The sequence below is a fragment of the Lissotriton vulgaris genome, chromosome 12 (assembly GCF_964263255.1).
Source record: "Lissotriton vulgaris chromosome 12, aLisVul1.2, whole genome shotgun sequence".
Taxonomy (NCBI): Eukaryota; Metazoa; Chordata; class Amphibia; order Caudata; family Salamandridae; genus Lissotriton; species Lissotriton vulgaris.
In genome coordinates, this window is record NC_141700.1 from 202,336,729 (window position 1) to 202,349,772 (window position 13,044).

At 37.3% G+C, this 13,044-nt stretch overlaps 1 protein-coding gene across 1 annotated transcript in view; it reads right to left on the reverse strand.

The window, feature by feature from the left end:
• The window catches only part of CDH8 (cadherin 8), an 812,369-nt gene that overhangs the window by 520,610 nt on the left and 278,715 nt on the right, over positions 1-13,044 (reverse strand). The window lies entirely within an intron of this gene.

A 13,044-nucleotide genomic window follows, 5' to 3' on the forward strand; every position in this document is an offset into this window, starting at 1 on the left:
TAATTATAAATTATTAACAAATACCATGAATTACAAATACATCTACACACATAAAATATTAACATAAATACAAATAATTAATTATATTTAATAAATTGAACAAATTAAATATACTTTCAATATTTTTAAAAGTTAATTAAATACAACATTATCTAAAATAATACAAAAAATATTAAATACATAAATAAATAAAAATACTATTTAAAGTCCCAAAAAAACTACATAAATGAAAACATTGGATACCGTAAAATTTAAAATTACTGTTCCCAAAATTAAACAGTAGGGAAAGCATTAAATAGCATAGGGGTAAACATTACTATTCCCAATTCAGAGAGAGCAAAAGTAGGAAAAGCGTTGGATAGCGTAGAGGTAAAAATTACTATTCCCACTCCAGAGAGTATAACTGTAGGGAAAGCGTTGATAGCGGGTGAGTAAAAATTACTATTCACACTCCAGTGAGGGCAACAGTAGGGAAAGCGTTGGATAGCGTAAGGGTAAAAATTACTATTCCAACTCCAGGGGGTGCAACAGTAGGGAAAGCATTGGATAGCGTAGGGATAACAATTACTAAGCCAACTCCAGAGGGTGTAACAGTAGAGAAAGCGTTGGATAGCGTAGGGGTTAAAATTACTATTCCAACTCTAGAGGGTACAATAGTAGGGAATGCGTTGGATAGTGTAGGGGTAAAAATTACTATTCCCACTCTAGAGAGTGCAACAGTAGAGAAAATGTTGAATAGTAGGTGGGTAAAAATTACTATTCCCACTCCAGTGAGTACAACAGTAGGGAAAGCGTTGGATAGCGTAAGGGTAAAAATTACTATTCCAACTCCAGAGGGTGGAACAGTAGGGAAAGAGTTTGATAGCGTAAGGGTAAAAATTACTATTCCAACTCCAAAGGGTGCAACAGTAGGGAAAGCGTTGGATAGCGTAGGGATAAAATTACTATTCCAATTCCAGAGAGTGTAACAGTACAGAAAACGTTGTATAGCGTAGAGGTAAAAATTACTGTTCCAACTCCAGAGGGTGCAACAGTAGGGAAAGCATTGGATAGCGTAGGGGAAACAATTACTATTCCAACTCCAAAGGGTGCAACAGTAGGGAAAGTGTTTGATAGCGTAGAATTTAAATTTAACATACTTATAAATAATTTTATTTTTAAAATAATGTATAATTACATTTCAAAATAAGTCTACATCATTTTCAAACAATTAATAATTATTAAAAGCAATTACATTTGAATATTTAATTAACAATAAATTTTCAACAAATACCAGTAAAAAATTAATTATTAAATATTACTCATCAAATAATAAATATTAAAGAATTAAATACATTTCATTACATAAAAATATGATTTAAAATTAATTCACAATTAGAAAAGTATTAAACAATAAACCAAATAATACTTTTTTTTAATGAAATATTGATTAGCAAATAATTACAAATAGTTTCCAATTAATAAGAAATAATTACCAATTTAACATATTAATTCCAATTAACACAATTATTTACCTATTAAAAAATTAATTACCAATAAAAAAAAATATTTCCCAATTACAAACAGGAATTACCAATTTAAAAAATGTGTTAACAATTACAAACATTAATTACCAATTAAAAAAATAAATTATCAATTAATATAATTAATTGTCAATTTATAATTAATTTAAAATACATTATTTATCCATAACAAAAAAAATATAAATCAATATTTAATTACAATTAAATTACTTACCACCCAATTCCCCTAAAAACCCACAACCCACTACAGAAATAGAAATAAAATTAATAAAAAATAATTTATAATTCCTATAAATTAATAATTAATTTAGTATATTTCAATTACTTTCCACCCTATTCCCCTATAAACACACAACCCGCTCCGGTACTAAAACATAAAAGTTACTCAAAAATAACATTATTAATATATACAAATAATACACATATAATTTAAAAAAATTAAAGTACTTAACAAAAACATATTACATTAAATACCAATTAAATGATTATTTTATCAATTAAAAAATGTTATTGCCAATTAATAATTAATTTATCAATGAATATAATTAATTGCCAATTTATAATTAATGAATCAAATAAAAAAATAATTGACACTCTATAAATAATTAAAAAAAATACTTATCCATAAAAATAAAAAAATCAATAATTAATTACTATTAAATTACTTCCCACCCAATTCCCCTATAAACCCACAGCCCGCTACAGAAATAAAAACATACATTAATTAAAATTAATTTATAATTCCAAAAAATAATAATTCATTTAGTATATTTAAATTACTTCCCACCCTATCCCCCTATAAACCCACAACCCGCTCCGGTACTAAAACATAAAATTTACTTAAAAATAACATTATTAATATATACAAATAATACACATATAATTTTAAAAAATGAAAATACTTAAAAACATATTACACATACATAATTAAAAACATAAAAATAATAGAAATATCGATATTAGTAACGTCGAAATTAGTTACCTCGATATATATGGTATCGATATTACTAACTTCGATATTACTTACATTGATATAAATAAATTTGATATTACTTACCTTAGGGTCGATATTCTGTCCAACGATATTCTTGACATCGAAATTCTGTACCTTCGATATTTGCTACACGATATTTGTGTAGGTCGACAATTAGGACTCGATAATTTGACTTTGTACCGGAATACCCTACTGGGCATCTTCCTCTTCCGTGAGGTAATGTTCATCATTAGCTAGGGGCTCAGACAGCGAATTAAAATCGCCCGCTATTAAAACACCGGATTCCCCGTACAATGTGATCAAGAAGATTGTCAAGTGCTGCTAAAACTGCTAAAACTCCTTTCCTCTAGCTCCTCTAACATAAACATTATAAATGCCTTTGCTCCCATGGGGACCCATATTCAATCTTATGGCCATGATATCGTTACTTAGAGTCTCAAGTACCTGTATACCATAGCCTAATTCTTGACTGACCCAAATTGTCAGCCACCCTGATGGACGGACCCTTGCACCTCTTATGGCTGGAACATAGTTTTAAGTAACCTAAACAGTGGAGGGGAGCCACCATCCAGGTTTCTTGGAATAGGCAGATGTCGTGACCCTCAATGAAATCATGCCATTCAGGAGATACGAATTTTGAATTGAGTCCTGCAACATTCCATGACAACAAGGTTACCCTTTGAGAGGAGTGCTCCGCTATAGATGACCCCATCAATCCCTCCTTTGCAGTACATCTAGTCACCCTCGGGCCCTCCTTGGAAAGCAGGGATGTTGTCATTTTTCTAACAGTTGGGTAAGAGCCTATGCTCAAACACTCAGGACTAGGAGAATCGTCCCTTACAGGTGTACAACCATTTTGGGGTTCCTGATGCATATGGGGGACATACTTGAGTCAATCGTTGGTCTCAAATGAAGAGTATTCCCTCTGTCTAGTATAGATCTGCCTGGAATATTCCCTACCCTGGATGTTCAATGGGGATCGTCTACACTGAATAGAAGACAAATCTGGAGAACTAGTTCTAAATTCCAGTGCAATAAGATTTTCAGCAAGATCTGTCCTTGCTAGTGTGAGCTCAATGCAATCCAACTGATAAGTTTGAGATGTAAGCTTACGAGCCTTGGTAATGTCTTCCCTAATAACTAAGAGGCATCCTCTAACATAACTAAGCCAATTAATTGATTTGTTTGTTACGGAGTCCGCAATTTTCATTCCTTCACTAGAGTCATATTTGGGTACGTTCACTATGTACACTCTGCGTGGGTGGGGTTGATTCAAATCTACCAAGTCAGTTTGGATACTGTTCTGGAGCTGTTTAATTTGGGAAGAATAGGTGTAACTGCTCTGTATATTCTGGTCTTTTACATTTTCTGGTCTACCATGCATAATAGCATTCCCTTCTCTACGATGGGGTAAACTCATGGCTGGAGAAGGGGTTGGTGTTAAATTTTGGGTCAGGGCTACGGTGGGCACTGTTTAATGACCAGGCAGGATGGTGCTTTTAGCACCGGGAACTGTTCCATTCCTCCTGGTAATGGACTGACCAGGTCTGAGTGGAAGACTGGGCATAGGGTAATCATGCTCTGTATAGGAGGAATCCTTCAGCAGTAAAAGTGTAACTGTTTTAGTTAGGTCCCCAATCATTGTTTTCGTTGTCACAATCTCAAGCCCAAGTAAATTAACCAATTGGGTCATGTCCATGGTGCCATTATTCCCAGCAATGATCCCGGCATAGCTGGGTGACGGTGCTTGCGGTGGTTGGGGGCTCGCTTCCCTATCACCATCAGGAATTGTCAGCAAGGGAGAGAACAAAAGGGAATGGGTCCGTTGGGGGCACCTTTCCATTTGCGAATGGGTTACCACCAACTTGAAGTAGGTGGAAAAATGTGAATGTTTAGCAACAGCATTTCGGACACTGAGCGTTCTTACATCCCACTGCGATTCGGTATTAGGAAAGGTTGCCCTAACCACACACCCCTTCCTAATACCGAATCGGTATGTATTCGCAATTCCAAATTGTGATTGGGATACATGTTAATGAATTGCAATTTGGGAAAAATGCATACCAAAATAAATGTTTCCAGTCACAAATGGCCCAATTCTGCAAATTCGGCCATTTGTGACTGGAAAAATGTTTGATACATCGACCCTTAGTGATTTGCTAAGAACCACAGGATATTGCACAGATGTCGAAACTTGAACCTGGTTCCCCAGTTCCAAAGTAAAATGCTCTGGCCATAACAACACATCCTCTCCTTATAGAGAGCGTGCACAATCTCTTCTTTTGGCAAATTATTGGTTGCATGCTTTAATATAATTCAGTGAACGCATTTTATAGTCATTTGCATCACTTGAGTATCCTCTATTCATGCAATCATTACTACTTTTATTTTTTGTGATTTTTTGTCTTCATAGTTCTGCACAATGTCAGTCTCAATCAGCATATGCCATCTTGTTTTCTATTTTATATGTTTTACTTGAATTGCATTTCTGTCACATATACTCTTTCTAGATGATCTTTATCTTTTCTAGAGTATCACAGATATATATTTTTTAATTATTCAGAGATTATCACTCCTAATGTCTGTTCTTTTTTACTCAACAATTTAAACAGCTTGGTACTTGTATGTTCTTTTATTAATGATGATTTACAAGGCAACATGTATATGTTTCCAATACGTTTGCTGTCTTTATCTGAAAGGTTTGCATGGAATGCCTTTTTAGGTCAGGCCTCGAGACAGATTTTGTTGTCATGCCAGACTCACGTAACCAAATCGTCCATAACTAAAAATGCATTGATATAGAGACATAGCGGTCTTTGTTTTAGCTCACTTCAATCATTGGATCGCTCAACTGCCATTCACATGTTGCATCTGCCCACCACAGCATACCCCATGGGACAATGTGTCGGCCCACTATGGCCACTAGATCTCCTGCAATGTAAGTGCTAGTGTTTTGCTGTAGAAGGTGTACACATCTGACTAAAAAGAGGGGTATATCCATCCTGGGTTTTTGGGCCAATGCTTTTGTTTGCCAATAGCTTTTTTTCTTTCCATCCTTTATCCTTTCTGGTTACAGTAATTTAAAACCAATAGTATTTTTCTTTGCTCCAGCAGTAATCAATCAATCAATCAATCAATAATCATATTTCCTGTGATCTACTTTGAAAGTCAAAAAAAGTTTAATTAATATTGTAAGTATTCTCTGCCTGCTATGAAGCCCCCAGCCCTGTCATATTAAAATTATAATCCGCAGTTCTTTTTTTTATTTAACTTTTCTTATTACAAACATGTGACGGCCACGTTTGAAAAATGTCATGTTTTCTTTTTAGGTAGAGCCCAGTGGCAGCATGCCGGTGCTGCTCGCTCGGAGAGGCATGCAGTAGTCAAGTATGCTGTGAAAGCCTTGCCTTCTCTCTGCCCACATTTTTGATTGGCTGGTGTCATTGTCCTTGGTAAATGCTGGCTTCTGATTGATAATGAGGATTGTTACCGCCCTGTCGCCATGTGTTACTTGCCATGAACACTGGATCTTTTACTTGTGGCGTTACACGGTCTCCTTCATAAGTCGGTAAGCACAATTTTATTTTAATTTGCAGCTCAGTAGTGTTTATTTAATTAATTTGCCGCGTGGGCCGAAAAGCAGCATTCCTACTCCCTAATCTAACAAGCATTTGCAATGCAATAGGTCTCGCATTTACGCGAGTTTGAGCTATTGACATTGTAAATAACAATGCCTTTTATTTTTTTTGTTTTTAAAATATAAATAAAAGGCATTGTCATTTACAATACCAATAGCCTAAACACGCGTAAATGGGAGACCTATTGCATTGCAAATGCTTGTTTGTTCTTCTTTTCAAGTGATGTATGTTTGTAATAAAAATAAAATAAAATAAAAAAAACACACCAGTTTCCAGGGCCAGACCAATTGGGGTTGCCAATGCTTGATTTAAAATGACATTGGTCTTCAAATCACCTTGAATTTTAAGAACATTGTTTGAAATGTATAAGGAGAAAAGAATATTTAACTAAATAATGGAAACATAGTACATAAGATGAAGATATCCAGCGTAACGGAATCAACTGCCTGATCTAAGGAAAAAAAGTGACAGCATGTATAATTTAATATTTTTAATTTGCTAGCTGTTTCCTTCCTCTTCCTAAATTGTTTTGTGGCCTTATAAGTAAAATATCTGCATCAGACAGTGCTTATCACTTTTCATTCCTGCCAAAATACACAGTATATAATTTAGAGTACAAAGAATATGGCGATTGACCTTCAAAAGCAGGTTTATGAAGATAAAATGTACCACGCTAGTGAAATGGCTATGTCTCCATAACGAGATGAAAAAATGACTGTAGCACTTTGCAAAGCACTGCACTCAGATGACAGTTCAGGCCTCTTATATTTCAGAATTTTACATTAGAATCCGAAAGAGTGATGACTTCACGACTCTTTGACAAGGTATTATTTCTGAAACGCTGGTGAGGTTGTTCAAGTAAACATTTCTGCATACAGAATCCTGACAGGCAAACGTTTTATGGGCTCCTGAAAATAACATTAATTTCCTTTTAATATCACTAGGCCTCAGACTGTAACATTAGCTTGACTGGCAATAAAAATATATGGGCCCTATTCCTGAGCTGATTGGCAGTGTTGCAGAGCCAGTGCTGCCTGTGCTGCTGTTTAGAGGCAGACGGCGGAGGGGAGGTTATGCATCACCACAGATCAGCACAGGCTAAATGATTGCTATCACTGAGGAACGACTGCAGGCTTTTCATCAGCAACGCTACGGCGGGCGGGAGCGGCCATTTCAAGGCGGTGGCGAGCGAAAAGCAACCATGGAAAAAAATATAATTTAATTTTGATGCTGGGGACACTTGTTCTTGGATTGCTGTTATATTTAAACTGGGCCTGAGGTGCAAATCCTCACTTTTCAGAAAGGGGTGCAACTTTTGGTGTATTGGTCAGTTCATTGAGAATGTACATATGCGGAGTTAGGGACGTTGTACATTTTGGGAGGACACTGCGAAGTTGCACACTCCACGGCAGTCACACCTTTAAAGAAGTTAATGAAGCGAGTTATAGGGCACGAGCCAGCTGTACACTTTTATTGGATCCGTCTTGCTACACAATCACAAAAGCGATAAATGCCCAGTATTTAGCGGCATGTGGATTTTGGTGCAGTAAATTCAGTGTTACTCCCCAAATGCCCGGAATATGCTATAATCATTGCAACTGATAAATTTAGAATATCAGATTTTTATTCTACTAGTAATCAGGCCCTATGTCAGTGGTGAAAATGTGTAGAGGTCCTCTGCTCTTGTTTTCCATTCGTATCTAACAAACATTAACAAAGCAATTGGTCTGGGTTTAATATGCGGATGTATGCAGCGTAAGCATACCTAACCCAAACACTTTTACAAAATGAAAACTGATATTGATTGAAAACCTCTTAATACATCCCTAGTGTTGATTCAAAGTCACCTAAAGTTCTAATAACAAGGGAGCCAACATTATAGTCTATCTTTAGTTTCTATAGTATAAAAGTAAAGAAGTATTATAAGAAAGGCTTGCTTGCCACTTGACTTTCATTTTACATAGAAACAAAAAGAGGACATTTTGAAAATAAAAGAGCTTTCAATATTGATAGTCCATTATTAATAAGCGAGTGAAAAAAAACCATACCTTGCTCTGGTGGCACTAAGAAATCACTGTAAGGGAAGGTCATTTGGTGTTTGTTAGACTTGGCATCTTTTAGCCTGTTTCCCCTGAGTTTTTTGCTTTCTGACCTCCTGGTTTTGACTCTGTGCTGGCTTAGTGTTTCTGCACACTTTTCTCACTGCTGATCAGTGGTAAAGTGCAAGTGCTCCTGTGGTAAAATGTGTTGTGGATTGGTGTTTCCATGATTGGCCTGTTTAACTTATGTGTCAGTCAGTAGTAAAGTACACTGCGGGTGGCAGGGCCTGTAAATCAAATGCTGTTGGTGGGCAGCAGCACTGGATTGTGCCATGCACCCAAACAGCCCGTAAATGTAACTCCAACCTGCCATCGCAGGTTGAACGGCTTCTGCCCAAAGCCCACTCTAATTGTATTAGAGACACTGAAGTTAATTTGAAGTTAAGTTTGTAGAGCTGCTGTCATTCTCTACACAAGGGCAGTTATCCTTACGTGCTTTATTGTACATATAGAACATACAAACATGCACACATACATTACCTGAAATAACTCTCTAACCTTCTCATATTCTTGCCTTTGTCATTTCTGCTTATTTCAAAGTGAAATGCCATATAACTCTAAAGGTTAATTGATCTTTCCCCTTAATTATTGCGAAGCTTCCAAAAAAAATTACTGTAATTCAGAGGCAACAACAAAAAGATAATACAAGCATGTCTACAAAGCAATGAAAGGAATAACTCTAACTACTTTCAATACACATATAATAAGTTAATACTATTTGTTAGACCTGACGGCCTAAGGATCTTCCCTCAAACTTTTTGCCTATCTCCTTCATTTTTCTGACCATGTTATTGATGGCTATAAGACTCTGTGCTATTTACCACTGCTAATCAGTGCTAAAGTTCTTGTTCTCTCTGTCCTAATCATGGTAATATTGGTTCATCACCAATTGGAATATTTAATTTATCTAAAATGCCCTAGTATAGTGCACCACACGTGCCCAGGGCCTACAAATTAAATGCTACTAGTGGGCCTTCAGCATACTGTGTCACCCAATTATGTAGCCCTCTAACCATAGCTCAGGCCTGCCATTGCAGATCCTGTGCATGCAGTTTAAACTACCAAGTTGACCTGGCAAGATAAACATGTTACCAGGTATTTACCTTCTCTTTGCATACATGTACGCCACCTGTAAGGCAGGCCCTGGACATCCCAGAGGGAAGGGTGCAGTGTATTTAATAGTCAGGACATGTACTTTTAAACTTCACCTATCTTGGTAGTGAAAAACTCCCAAAGGCAATACACTACTGCAAGGTCTATCTCTCCTATAGGATAACATTGGGATTACCTTATTCCATAATATAAGTATAATTCACAAACTGGAAGAGATACAGTTGGTGTCTCTGGAATCACAATTTAAAATCACATTTTATGGTGCTCGGATTTAAAATTTCCAGTATGAACATTCCACTTTTAGCCATTTGGTGCCTGCTACATGTCTCTAGTCACTTGTTTGAGGTGGGTGACAGATGGGCTTTTTGTATTCCCATAGACAACTACACACAATGGGGGTGACTTGATGGGCATCCTAGAAGGGTGGGAGAGAGGAGCTGGACCCAGCCTCACTTACATCTGAATAAGCTGTGTCCTGTCCCTACACAAAGGTTTGCATGCACCCCTGTAGTGAGTCTGAAGCCAAGGCAGGAAGGTCACTGTGCACATCAAAGACTTGTCTTTGAAGTTTCCCCACTTCAAAGACCCAACTGTGTATAAGTACTGGACCTCTGACAACACCACTGCCTGGATGAGAAGGACTAGACCTGTATCACTTAAAGCAGAGATACTCCAAGGCCCAACTGGCTTCCCTTCTGATCTGAAGTCTCACAGACATAAACGAATTACAACCACCATCCTTTTGCACCTGGACTCTGGCATCTGTGAGTCTGCCCTGCTAAGTGGTGCCACCACAGTCCTGGATCCCTTGAAGTGGTCCTAAGGTGTTTGCTCCAGTGGTACCAACACATCCTTTGCAAAACTGATGCATTGTCACTGCTACACAGGTAGGAACTGGAAAATGTTCTCTACTGCGTGGATCAGAACCAACACATCACTGCTACTGCGTGGATTGGACTTGTCGCATCGCCTTCGGAACTGCCACTGCGCGATGCTCTTCTTGGCTCAAAGTCCTTGCATCCCTTTCGACGGCAGCCTCAACAACAATGCTGAACTCAGCATTGCAGCTTCCTCACTCATCAGAGCTGATGCATCGCCTCATCTGCATAAAAGATTCCTCGGCACTGGTCTTTGCATTGCAGGTCTTGTCTACAGGATCCTCAACATTCGATGCATCAGGGCCTCGCACTGCAGCCTCGCCATATCTCGGAACTGACACATGACCACTGCTCAATACACATATCTTCAACCTGTGCACATGCAACTCTCTGTAACCTGGGATTAAGGTACTTTTGTTCAGTAGACCTAACTGAGTTCCTGTATTCTGCCTGTTCTCTATCCTGGTAGGTTTGAACTTCTGACTTTTTCCCGTCCTGTACGAACAGATATCCTCCTTTAGAGCTTTACGCTTCTTAGCTCTAAAATTAATATCTCAAGTTCCACTGATTTGATTTTTGACATTTTGGCCTTGTTTTATTTGTTAAAGTCAGAATTGTTTTTCTAACTTGGAGTGGTATCTTTTTGAGCGGACTTTTCACTGTTTTACTATTTGAAGTGTTGCACAAATAATTTACGCACTGCCTCTAAGTTAAGCCTGGCTGCTCTGTGCCAAGCTACCAGACGGGGGGCAAATGCTAATTTAGGGTTTGGCCTGATGCTTATCCTGACTAGGTTTGTGGTTGCTGTTTGACTAAAGTTTACACCACAAACAATCAACAACCCAATTTCGATCTCTGTTTCTCAAAAGCAATTGTGAATGCTCCTAACAAAATGACACCCTATAAACTATGAAAATCTTCACCTTAGTATGTAATCCCATCTTTGCAGATGATCAGTCAACCAAAAGAAATAAAATATTAAAATTATAAAGACAAGGAGGTCAATCAAAACTCACAATCACTTTTGACCTTAATATTTGAAAGAAAAAGAAATACATCAACATCAAAAAGCACAAAGCACAATATTTTCAAATCAAAATCTACAACTCCAGGAAAAGTCAGAAAGACATTTTTTCAGATTGTAAAGCTCAAATAAAAACCTCATACCTATCCTAATTTAATCAGCCTACATCTAAGTGTAAGAAATTCCATACTAAAGATCTGTCAGTAAAGGTTTTTTATATCGCTATTTTTTAACCGAGGAATGGCCCATGACTCTTTTGTTGTGAATTGTTGAGGCATGTTCGCAAGACTTCCCCTTTAGAAGAATGTAAAATAAGTAAATAAACTAGGCCTATGTGAGTTTTTTTAACATATGCAGAATTTTGTGTAAACCCTGACCATTGGGATCTGTGCATTCTGAAAAGTTTCCGGTGGAGACTGGCGCAAGCAGAATATGTCTTGGGGAACTGTGTATGAAATTGTGGTATGGTGCCAGAATATCATGGCATAAATACTGCCATATATAAATATTTTGCCCTAAATATTATTTACAAAAATATACCTAATTGGAGTTATAAATAAAAAATATACTTCCAAGTGAGTAATAATTTTTAAAACAATATTTAGGACATCATTTTTAGGTCAGGAAACATTTTTTAACAATATTCTAACATAGAAACAACATTCGGTGTATGCTGTAGCCACGTGCACTAGGTTAATAATGTTTATCACATGACTTCAAACAACCCCCATCATGTTTTGTGTAACATGTCTAAATTTCAATAAAGTTACATGTATTGCATGAGGAAAAAATTATTACACTTATGAGCAACCCCAGAATAAATAAATGAATGGCACTGTTATAATTTCAACCTCCTTGGGGATGTTGCAGTTCATTGTCTCCCATCCAATATCCTCATTCACATTCTAAGGTATGTCATCTCTTTATATTAATTCTGATTATAATAAGCGACACAGAACATAAAATAAAGATGTCTATGCTTAATTTAACCGTTGTCGCCAACTCTTTCCCATTTTATAAATGTGGTACCGTTTTGCTCAGAAAGAGGTAGAATAAACAAAGAGCCGTTCTGTTTTGGGTGCACTAATTGGAAGAAACTGTAAATTAATACTTCCAGGATATGCCCGGAGATATATATATTTTTTATTTTTTTAATAGCGCGAACTCGAACCGAAGGTATGGGAGCGCTTTACATAAGCACCGTATTAACATTACACATTCAGGCATGGGGAGATTAAGTGATTTGCCCAGAATCACAGAACGTGGACGCGGCCTCAAGGCTCGAACCCTGGTTTCCTGCACCAAAGTCGGCAGTTTAGCCGAAGGAAGGGTCTGCACATCAGCCATGATCCTAAAGAGCTATTCATCACGAGCGGCCGCAGATTTAATGCCCATCAAAAAAGAAAATGCAATCACAAAAAAGGCAGAATTTTCCTCGTGTCCCTGAATTATGGGATCATACCTGCCAAGTGAGGGTTAAATAGGTGTTGTAACTGCTCTCTCAGGCATGTCCATTGGTACCCTTAGGACTGCACTGATGAGTGCTGGTCTCAGGGATCAGGAGCATCAGGAACATCAAATACACAGGGATCTAAAAACCCTTTTATGGTGTTTGTACTTTCACTACAACCCTCTTCATTCCCAATCAGTAGAAAATAGTATGTTATTGAGTTTCTAAGGTGGGATAAAAGATCTGCCTGGCGTTGTCTGCTGGGGGGAGGGGGGGCGGAGGGTCTAGGAGTGCATGATGTCAATTCTGTGGTCACAGACATCTT